This window comes from Cryptomeria japonica, chromosome 9, assembly GCF_030272615.1.
Source record: "Cryptomeria japonica chromosome 9, Sugi_1.0, whole genome shotgun sequence".
In the NCBI taxonomy this organism is placed as follows: Eukaryota; Viridiplantae; Streptophyta; class Pinopsida; order Cupressales; family Cupressaceae; genus Cryptomeria; species Cryptomeria japonica.
In genome coordinates this window covers 600,074,777-600,086,816 of record NC_081413.1, presented here as the reverse complement: position 1 = coordinate 600,086,816, position 12,040 = coordinate 600,074,777, and positions in this window count along the sequence as shown.

Below are 12,040 nucleotides of genomic sequence, written 5' to 3'. Positions count from 1 at the left end.
ATTAATAGAGTCAACTCCCTCATATTCTTCTCCCAAAGTAGGCCAAACGGCTTGTTGTTGATCAAACTGAGGCTGAGCAGGAGAATAAAAAGTTAATGTTTTGGTAGAGTTCCCATATGAAATAGTCATATCCCCTAATCTACATCCAATATATGTATCAGCCATGGCAAGCCAAGGTCTTCCCAAAATCACTGGATATCCTCCTAATGTCGCCTTTGGAGACATAATCATAAAGTCTGCAGGGTATTCCCAAGAATCCAAAGTAACAACCACATCTTCAATCATACCATCAGGTTGAACTGTAGAGCTGTCAGTAAGCTGTAGGACTGTAGGTGTACATCGGAGACTATTGATTTCAAGCCGCTGCATTACTTCTCTTGTCATCACATTAATGGCTGCCCTTAAATCAACTAAAACATTCCTTATCTGAGTGCCATTAATGACTATATTCACAATAGGACTACTAGGATCAGAATATTTAGGAATTGAAACCTTTCCTAGCATAATATCTCCCAGTTGACCCATCACATGCACTATTTGCAGATCCTTCTTCTTCCTACCAGGTTTTTTTAGACATGCCTCCCTAAGTGCCTTACCGTATATGGGAACATCTTTTATTTCTTGCAACAATGGGATTTTAATACATACATGTTTCAGTTGATCTATGATATCAAAACCTTGCTCCTATTCTGTAAAAACTTCCTTTTCTTGTAATCTCTGGGGAAATGGGGGTAATCTTTGTTTCTGAGGTATTGTGGCTGTTGGACTAGAGATTTCTTATTCTTCTTGCATTTTAGTTATAATTGGAGGAGATGGATTAGGCAGAGTTGTTTCGGATCTGAGATGAATATCACTTATAGACAGAGAATAGGTTGGGTATTGATTAGGATCAGTTGAATAAACTTGTTGTTGTTGCTGCTGAGATTTAATATTAGGATTTGGCATTGGTTGAGTGGGAAACTGGGTTGGTTTAGGTGGAACAATAGTGGCTGCAGGGGGAGGCATTATTGCAGGTAGTTGTGGTTGTTGATATCCAGAAGATTGGGTATCCCATGGTTGACTCCCCCTCCATTGAGGAGTAGGTTGCCAATTCCCTTGAAACTGGTTCCCTTGTGCCTTAGGTGGATACCAATTTCCCTATGGTTGCTTCCATTGTGGTATTTGACTAGCAAAATGCTACCCTTGGCCTTGAGGACCATACAAGTTTGGATAATTACCAAAATTTTGAGCATGTGGTGATTGCCATTGATTATTTGGTACATAAGAATTTCCACTATAACCAGAAAAAGAAAGTGGATATGGAGGCATACCTTGTCTTTGGAAATTTGGCCTTCTTTGAGAAACATAGAAAACTTGTTCATCCTCACCTTGTATTGGCTTGAAGTCAAGAACCTCAAGATTTGCAACCATTTTACATCTACAGTCCTTTTTTCTTTGTCTGCAATGAGGGCAAAATTCTACAAGAAATGCATCTGTTTCTTCATGCTTCTTCTTAGCTGAGAGTGTATCCAACCAAGTAGCCATATTGTTTATGATGTCCTCCTTAAAGTCCTTCAACAAATGGCTAAGTTCCATTCTAGAAACTCTAGTACTAGATGTTGATGAAGGAACTTCTAGCTTGAAATGCCTATTTTTGTTAGAAGCTGGTCTAGAATACTTTTTACAAATTTGTCCTATTTCATTCCATGTAGATTGTGTAATGTCACCTCCTCCCATAAGATCCAAAGCATAAGTGCATTCATCACTGGTTCCTCTTAAAAATATTAGCTTGAGGGAATCTTCATTTAGAGTGCTATGCTTGGACTTTTTGAGACTCAACAAAAACCTTTCCAAGTAATCCTCAAGACTCTCATCTTCTTTCCATGTCATTCTAAAAATATCATCCCCATGGCGATCAATGCCTCTACAATAGTCTTTATACTTTGCAAGAAACAATCATTTCATCTCATCCCATGTATTGATTGTGCTACTACCCAAGCTCATAAACCATCTTAAAGATGATTATTTCAAAGTGGCAAGAAATATTTTGAGTCTATGGGCATCTGTAGTATAATAAAAACTCCTACAGAGAACATCAAACTCAAACAGAAATGTGTTTGGATCCTCTATCACTAGTCCATAGAATTTAGGGAGGGAAGAAGATGGAATATTCTAGAGATTAGCATTATCATGTTGATTTGATATGGGAAACTCAAATGTTGGGGCCAGAGGTGGATTTACTTGCATTGGACTTGTGGGGGGAGTTACCAAATGAAATTCTTCTTCTGGTGGTCCAAAAAGGAAATGAAGGCTGCCTTCAGGAAATTGAGATTCAGGGTGGTTCAAGTTCTCTGGGGTTTGATAAAGTTCAACAAAAGGATTTATATATGGGGAATTAATTTTTGCATGATTAGGATGACTGGGTAGAAATCTACATAGAATATCTCTTCTTTGCCTATGCATGCAGGTTCATAAATTTTTTCGAATAGTCAGGTATGCCAAAAAAAATAATTAACTGAAAACTGAAGAGACAATAACCTTAACAGGTTCTTAGTTTGACACCATCCTCGGCAATGACGCCAAAAATGTTCAACCCAACAATAAGAATAATAACTCTAGTTGAAGTCTCAACCCGAAGTTTGGACATTCACTTGGTAAAGTCACTATTTCCATAGCTAGTTTTCATGTGATTGTCAACCCAGGGACGTAATACTTGAAATGGGTCTACACTATATATGCACTAAGTTTCTACAATAGCTACCCTGCATTATTGCAGCAACTAGCATCTATGTGGAAAAGATAAGCAAGAATTGAAACTATTGAAAGGCTACAAGAAAACTTTTGCATTAACATAAATTCATTCAAGCAATATTGGCTAAGTTTAATGCTGCTAAATAGAAATTACTCTGTTTTGGTTTAGTTGCAGGAACAGTCAATGGATCTATTTCCAATGGCTGCAAGAACAGTCAATGCAAGAACGTCTACTGCAGCTAAAGAAGAAAACTAATTTTAACAAAGGCACAGGAACACTCACCAAGTGGGCCCCCTTGGATGAATGATTCCAGGCTTCCCAAAAATAACTCTAAGTGCTCAGAATAACATATATTTATTCATTGTTCTTCAGAAGTCATTACATGATTCAACATCAAAGGAAACTCAAAACACTTGTAACTTTATTTCTAAATCCTCTACTTTGCTTTTTCTCTTTTCTATCTAACCTATGAAAAGAGATAAAGACCTTTATTTAAAAGAAAACAATTACTTCCTATTACATAGATCACGTCAATTAGAAGAGGCGGATAACTAATCAAGAAAGGAAACAACCGGAGTTAAGTCGCTGATAATGTGGATCTAAACTAAATCATAGTCATAACACATCATGGCAGTATTTTCAACACTAATGTCTACTTGAGTAAGACATCAGTAAACATTGCACAATTACTTTTCCTCTACCCTTCCTTACGCTCATCAGCATTTCTGCTAATTCGATCTTTCAATCTCCTCCTTGAATATCTCCTATTGCAACTAGCGTGACAGGAGAGCCTTCCCAACAACATCAATTTATTCTTGGAATCTCAAAAAGAAAGAACATACACATTTATTTTAATTAATCAAAACATCTATTAATTTCACATATGATATTGCCTAAACAATCTGCATGGTAACAGGAATGAATAACATGGCTGTAGGAATAAACTGCTAAAGACAAAACATGTTTTAATAGGTTCACGCTAACATCTAAGATACATATAGTAAACTTTTGATACATCATTACTATTATATAAATCACAATATGAGAAAAACTTAAGAGTTCTGAGCATAAAAATATGCTAATGTCTCAACTCATCAGTAATAGCAGAGCTTATCAAATGAGTCCCTTGACTCAAAAGCCTATCCATCCACTCACCAACTAATCTTCCATGAGAATTGATCTGTGAGAGTTGAGAAATACAACACCATAGGAGTCCAAATGATCTTTGCAAGCTGAATAAACCTGTTACAAGGAGAAGCAAGGAAGCAACAACAAAAAAATAAATACATAGAAAATATGCTCAAAAATATGAGAGCTCAATATTCACAAAATGTATAATGTGATAATCAATCAATCCAAAGAAAAGAATTAACCTCTAATAGGTCAAAAAACCTTAAAAAGGAAAACATAGGCTTGCACATAATAATTAATAAAAGAATTAATTATTATGCACCTAAAGTTAGCTTAAGTGTAAAAGAGATAAAGGGAACTTAAATAATTAAACAAATATTATTTAATTAATCAAGTAAAGAGCCGATTACTCTAACACCCCCCCTTAAGCTAGACTTAGGGAGAAACTAAAACCTAGAACAACTACTGAAAGCAGGAAAGATGGGTCCCGACAATAAGGCCTGATCAAGTACCCAAATACAACCAAATCTCTATGAACTGGAGAAATAGAGAAAACCACGTGGGAAAAAAACTCTACTCCAAACAAAGATGGAAAAGGCAAGAAGAAGGACTAAAAAAGCGTCCAAACAAGAATGTTCCAAAAAGATAGGAACAAGAGAAGATCAGAAGAATCACTGAAGCACAAAGAACTTGCAAACACTATAGAAGAATAATTGCTGATCTGAAGAACCTCCACTAAAATAGAAAATGACCAGGTAGAGAAGACTGTAATCTATATGAGTTCCCTCAAATGACACTATTCGAATCAGATGGAAAACAAAGGCAAACAACTGAACTCGAAGATATAGATGGCATGAGAAACCAAAGCTTGAAGAGTTGATCAATCGAACCAAGGAAAAATTAGAACCAATAGGACAAACCTCCCCATAATATTAAAAACAGAGAGAGACGGGTACACTGAAATAACAACCAACAAGAACTGCATGACGAAGAACCAGGAACATCTAAAGCGTAGAGAAAGTACATAGTATCGTGGAAGGAAAACTCACTTGACACAAATCATGAGGCAAATTTCATGGAAGGAACACTCACTAGAAAAAGGTAGATGGCAAACAAAAGGCAAACATCAACCCCCCCATGGCACTTTATAAGTAGTGCATGTACAATAAGGCACAAGATGTGCAAGATCCCAAGTATACAATGGATAGTGACACTCTATCTCAGTGTGTTTGCATAAATAAAATACTACAATGATCAGAAGATATAGAAGACTGTAAACAGAAAGAACAACCAAAACTGAGACATCCTACTCAGAGAAGAGATCCCAGGACCTAAAACAACCAAGATATTTACCAGAGTGCTGAAAAGAAATAAAATAAAATATTCCTAGAGCATAATCTAGGAAAAAAAAACCCATATTTCTAGAAAGTACACAAAACAAGCTTTCCAATGATATAATTTTTTTGAAAAATGGAGTTCGGATGCTCATTCTATGGCTCCAGAAGTGCAAAAAAGAGACCCCACTTTGACTGGAAAAAAGTACAGTCAAATAGAAAAATTGGAAAAAAAATTCCAACACCACGAGGTCCAGCTCGGAACCAACTTTCTGACGCCTATTCATTTTTGAACAAACGACTCTGTTTGCCCAAGTTATGACAAAAAAACCAACCCCTCTGAAAAGAGGCAAAAAGGGTGGTTGTTTGGTGGTAGGCGGGTGGAGGTGGCCCACAAGCAGCACTCTGGTGGTGGGTGGGTGGCGTAGAAATGGTCGGGCGGTGGTTTTCGGTGGGCACGTGCGGTGGCCAGAAAGCATAGGGGGCGACAGGGAGAGCACCGATGGCGGTGGAGCGCAGACAGGCCATGGGCAGAGCGGCGACAGAGGGCGCAGGCGGCAGCAGGGCGTCCGACGAGGCTGTTGTGGCAGTCGGCGGGGCGAGGAGAGCACTAGTGGTGGGGCGAGTGTTGGCGGGGGCTGGCAGGGGCTGGAGGGCAGGCATCGACAGGGGCCGAAGGAAGCTGACGACGATCAGCGGTGGCGGGGTTCGGAGGCGGCTCGCTTTGACAGGCCTGCGGCAGCTAGGGGGCCCCACGGTACCCTGCGTACTGTGGGGAAACCCCCAAAAAAATTGATTTTTGATTTTTCAAAAAAAACCACCTTTTGATTTTTGATTTTTGATTTTTGATTTTTTTTTTCATTCGGCCTGCATGCCATAAAAAGGCATTTTTTGAACTTTTTTGAATTTTTTTCTCGAACTGCATGCCAGGGCCGTATAGCCCGGTACTGGAGAAAAAATACTCCCAGAGGCTCAAGAGCCAAAAAATGGTCAATTTTTATATGACCATAAAGATTTTGGGGCCTTCTGAGCACGATGGTGAGGTTCATTTAGGCCCAAAGTGCTCAGAAAAAAAAGGCCTATCCCTAGGTGCATAAAAAAACTTCTAAAAAACCCCAGATCTGCTTCCAATGGAAAAAATGTCAAAACAAGAACAGACAGCTACAGATCTGAAGTTCTCATACCATGTGAGAGTTGAGAAATACAACACCACAGGAGCCCAAATGGTCTCTACAAGATGAATAAACGTGTTACAAGGAGAAGCAAGGAAGCAATAACAGAAAAATAAATACATAGAAAATATGCTAAAAAAGATGAGAGCTCAATATTCACAAAATGTGTAATGTGATAATCAATCAATCCAAAGAAAAGAATTAACCTCTAATAGGTCAAGAAACCCTAAAAAGGAAAACCTAGGCTTGCACATAATAATTAATAAAAGAATTAATTATTATGCACCTAAAGTTAGCTTAATTGTAAAAGCGATAAAGGGAACTTAAATAATTAAACAAATGTTATTTAATTAATCAAGTAAAGACCCGATTACTCTAACATGATTTGTTCAGCCTATTTGATAAGTTGTTCATGCACCGAAGAAGTGACAGGCTCAACTATTTGTGATGACTTAGTTATCTTGATCAGAACTTCTATGAGTTGATCTACCTATTTCTTCAACTTGTCTTTCATGACCTTTTCTTCATTGTACATTGCTACAAGATGCTAAAAAGATGTTTGAGCATCCTCCACTGTACCTTTATGTGTTTGCTTGCCTATATCAATCCTTTTGATGACATAATCTATGGGCTACACTCTATCAAAATCTGTGTCTAGAGGAGGAATTGCCATCTCTACATATTTATTCTTTGATTTGTCCACCTTCACCTTGGACAAAGTTTTGGCCTTCTTGGTACCCTTGGGCTTAAAAGGCACCAACTAACTGAAATCAAATTCATCTAGGGAAATGGCTTGGTCCTTTCTTTTGGAGTGTTGGTCATTAGCCAAGGTGGAAAAGGTGTATCATCATCCACTCCAACAATCAACACTTGTGATTCTAACTCTTGAGACTCAATACTTGTAGTAACAAAAGGTGGATTTTGAGCAATACAAACTCTAGGGAGAACCTGAGCTTCTGACATAAACTTATCAAAATCTTCCCACATGGAAGAAGTCACCTCAGATAAATTAGGAAGGAATACAGTATCAAGATTGTCACGAGGTGTGTCAAGGGTAGACTCACTAGTGTATGTGGAAGGAGTGACATGAATTTTAGGAGCTTGGGATGAAAATGAAAGAGTAGAACCAAAAGGAACAGTGTTAGAAACTATGGCTAAAGTAGTACCTGTAACATCACATGACACGGGAAGAATACCTTCCTTGTGTCTCTTGAGACTAGGAAGTACTTGGGATTTTAGGTAATACCTCCTCGTCAAAGCCATCTACTTCTTCATTCTCCTTTTCAAGTTCTTCTTCTTCTTCTTCTTATAATTCTTCATCATCTCGCCCATCAGCTCCATCCTCAACTTGAGTCTCTTGGGCAGATGACTCACCTTGATTCTTTCTCTTTCCAAATGTAAATTTGAACTTTGGGCCCTTTGGAGCCATAGGATCTTATCCATTCCTTGTCCTTAGCTCAAAAGTCTTTCCCACAAGCTCTATAGTATCACCTTAAAATGATTCAGTCTAGAAAGGCTTCAACTAAACACCATGCAAAGTTAACCAATCATTGATATTGGTAAGAATTCTCAAAAAATTAGCCCTTATTGAGGTATTTTCCTTTTGAGACCACTAGAAAAGAGGCAATGGTGATCTAGCAACTTTGTTCTTTTCATACATAGGATCTAGGATGCCTCCATCCTCTTCAAGATCCTCAGGAATACTAGCAAGATCAAGATTCTCAATTTGTTCTACTGTAAGGCGATATTAGTCTAGTCTCCAAATGTCTTCTTTAATTCTACAATCAATCCACACATCTTCAATCTAGTGGACATGAGTGTAACTTTTCTTGATTTTATTCTTCATGCCCTTGTAGTCAAAATACTTCCCAGTCTTGAATAATTTCATTGTTACCCTCCTCATATCCTCTTCCATGGATTGGGCCTTGTAGATAGAATTGATAGAATATCTCCCAATGGTAATGGAGAACTTGAGACCTGTCCTATGAGATCTAGATTGGCACTCATGAATTGATATCATCTGAAGAGCCATCTCCATGAAGATGATCTCATCTGATGGATACCTTGGAAGCTTGAAGGTTTCTCCATCAAAGCATACAATCCTAAGATATGTTAACATGGTGAACTGCAAAAAGATATATCCATACTGATTTACCTCATTCCAAGCCTCATTTGACACCCTCTTCATCTGAAGATCCTTATCAATCATGCACATTTCATGGGCGAAGAAAGCGTCATTGACTATCTTGGAATGATGTAAAATCTCCTTGAGAGTCAACTATGTGAAGTAATAATAAACACAAATCTGACTCTTGTCACATGTGGTAGATAAACCTGAAAAATGCCTCATTGAGGTGGTTGCATAGACATGATATGGAGTCATTTAGAACTCCAAAGTGATGGGAATCTTGATCAATTGCTTGCACAATGCATCTGCAATCTTCTTGCCCCAGTGGATTTTCTTCTTATTTTGTCTAATAATGTGAATGTACTGATACATCCACTTGTGATATGTATTAGAAGTTGGGAGGACTTTTACCCTACTAAGAAGAGTAGTCAGATCAATGACTTCTTCAATGAAGTCACTGCAAAGAAGAGTCTTGAGCCATCTCGCAATTGTGGGCCTTGCATTCTTCAACCAATTGTCATTTATGTTCCTCCTGCACTTATCTAAATTATTGTCATAATAGGTCATTGTTGATTGCATATCAATGTTAGCATATTGATCTATGGGTGGGCACTTGAAAACTGTGTCAAAGAAGTCCTCATCAAGCTTGCTGAGAGTCTTTTGCCCTTCTGCATCCTTCACTGATCTAGTGGTAGGATCATATCTATTAGCTAGGGCTAGTATGAAGTCTGGGTTTTGTACTGACATGGGAAAGGCCACCACCAAATAAATTCCAATTTTGATGGCAAGCTCCATTTTATAGGACACTGGCAGCTCTTTGATTCTTTTCAAAAATTCTTCAAGATCTACATTCTCAATTTTTGTATCTCTTATGTTGTCAATATTTGATGATATAGAAGGATGAAAGACTAGATGAAGCTCTTGCTTTTTGAACTTCATTGTTCTTTTTCTTGGTGATAGCTCTGTCATTTGAAAACAATTTCACTGCAACATTGAAAGAGATCACCACCATATTTAAGTTGATTATCCTCCTTTCATGGATATAAAAATCCCATTTGGTAGAACAAAAACCTTTGATCAATCACAAATTGGTTTAAAATAACCAATTTGTAAGTGTTTGAATCAGGTGTGTTACCCTCCCCATTTTCCTGAGGTATTTTTGTTATCACGTTATTAAAAAAATGAGGAGTGTTTTATTTAGTCTGGGCTTGTGTAAGTCTTGGTTTTCATTTTGTTGAAGTTTTTCTTTAACTGAACCTCTCACTTGAACCTCATCTAATTTCAAGGTTCAAGTTTAAGCGGAGTATGTTGTATCGCGACCTTGTTTTTAAAAGATTTAAAGGTCTTTGTAACAATTGTCATTGAATTTGAACTATTGAATCTTTTCAAAAAGTTCAAAGTTCAAAGTTCAAGGTTCGAGTTCAAAGTTCAAAGTTCAAAGTTCAAGGTTCGCGTTCAAAGTTCAAATGTCAAACTTCAAGGTTTGAGTTCAAAGTTCAAATTTCAAAGTTCAAGGTTTAAAGTTCAGTTTCAAAGTTCAGGTTCAAAGTTCGGGATCAAGTTCAAAGTTCAATGAGTTCGCAGGTTCAAATTTAGAGTTCAGAGATTCATCAGATTAAATAGATGCAGATTCAGAGTGTGTGAGTTCAAAATTCAGCGAGTTTAATAATCCAATAACATTGGAATGAGTTGTTCGATGTTTTAAAGAAATAGTATAACATGTTGGTTTACCAAACAAGCTGATAATGGTGATTTGTCTAAGGCTCAATGTCAAGCTTCAATGCAACCTGTAACCACAGATTTTTTGAGTTTTTTGTTTTTAGTTAGAAAAATAAGTCTTTGTACGGAGGGGCATAACTCTCAATTCAACCGTTTGATGTTGATGAATCTTTGATATGTTTTAGAAAACCTAGTTTTATAAATCCTCTCTGGAGTGATTTCCAAAATTATGACTGGTTCGTAAGATATGGATAACAGAGTACAACATTATCAAAACTATCAATGGCAGTCACATTAATTGGGAGATACTTGAATTTACTCATATAAACTCAAACACTAAGGAAAGTGGGAAAGTATTTTCACCTATAAGTGAAAAAGTATTCACCTAGGCTAGCTAGGGCAATTATGTATTAAAATATTTGAGCTTTATTTCCCTAAAGGTGAGAATTGTATTCACAAGAATGTTAAGTGAGAAGGAAATAAATAATCTTTTCAAGAATCAGTTATTGATAGCTGAAAGTCTCTTAAAAAAAAGAGGCTATATATATGTAATGAAAGGAAAGAGAGTGAGGATTATTCTTGGTTTGCTGTAAAAAAAAGAGAGGGCAACGTAGTTTTCTGGACTACACAGTTTTATTTTTCAGAAGTGTTGAGTCTGTGAGCACACATTTTGGCATTGATGAAATAAAGAAGATTTTTTTGATCTGCGTATCTGTCAATATTTTTTTTTGGTTACCATGAGCTTTGTTTCTCTTGTAATTACCTTTCATTTCCTTTATGTTACATCAAACTGTGTATATGCATTTGATTCTGAAACTTTGATTTCAAAAATAATTTGTATGTTGGAAAGAAATCAATTGTTAGCTCTTTGTCTGGGTATTCTGATCCCCCTTGTCCTTTGAGGCATGAGAGAGGCTCGATCAGAGTCCAGGGCATTTTGATTCTATTGGAAATGGCATTTTCGTGGGTGTGGGTAATTAAACTTTGTTTTACTTATCTTCATTCACTTCATTATAAATTTGTTGTTCGCATCTATGTCATGGCTATGAGAATATGTTAGTTGCCTTTATTGATTTCCGGTTAAAAGCATATTAAAAAAATATATATTTTTATCCAATGAAGGGAGTTGTACCTTCATATCAAAATTCAGAGAGCACTTGCACTCACCATTGCAAGTGACTCAACTGTTGGTTCTTGTTTTTGTCTTTGAATTTGGGCATTTGGGAGTTATTTTTGAAAGGTATTTAAGAAGGACAAATCTGTTAACCAACAAGGTGCAAATTAGACTTACAAGTCTAATTAGCACCTACTACTAGTGAAAGCAACAAGAAGTTCATATCGGACTTATAAGTCCAATTTGCACTTGGGAAAAACCAAAAATCATAAAGGAAATGCATATCGAACTTCTAAGTCTGGTAAACACTTCGGAAAAAACTTCAAAACAAGAGGTGCATATCGGGTTTACAACCCCAATACGCACTTGGGAAGACCAAAATATGAAGGTGTATATCAGGGTTATAAACTCAATATGCACTTTATATTAAAAACATGCAAGTCAAAATAGAGTGGTGTTAGTAAAGTTTATAACCTCAACTCACACCTGGAAAGATTGTTTTCATGTGAGTCGGGGATACAAATCCGACATGCACCAAGGGGAAACCCTTACAAAAATAAATGCAGTGCAGGGTGTAAGTTGGGGTGGTAGCCCCAATATGCACTAAGGAGAAATGCTTCGGTGCATGGCGGGATTACTATTCCACCTTGCACCCAATTCAATGAGAGCAATGTGGATGATGGGGTTGTGACCCTGACATGCATAGAAGAG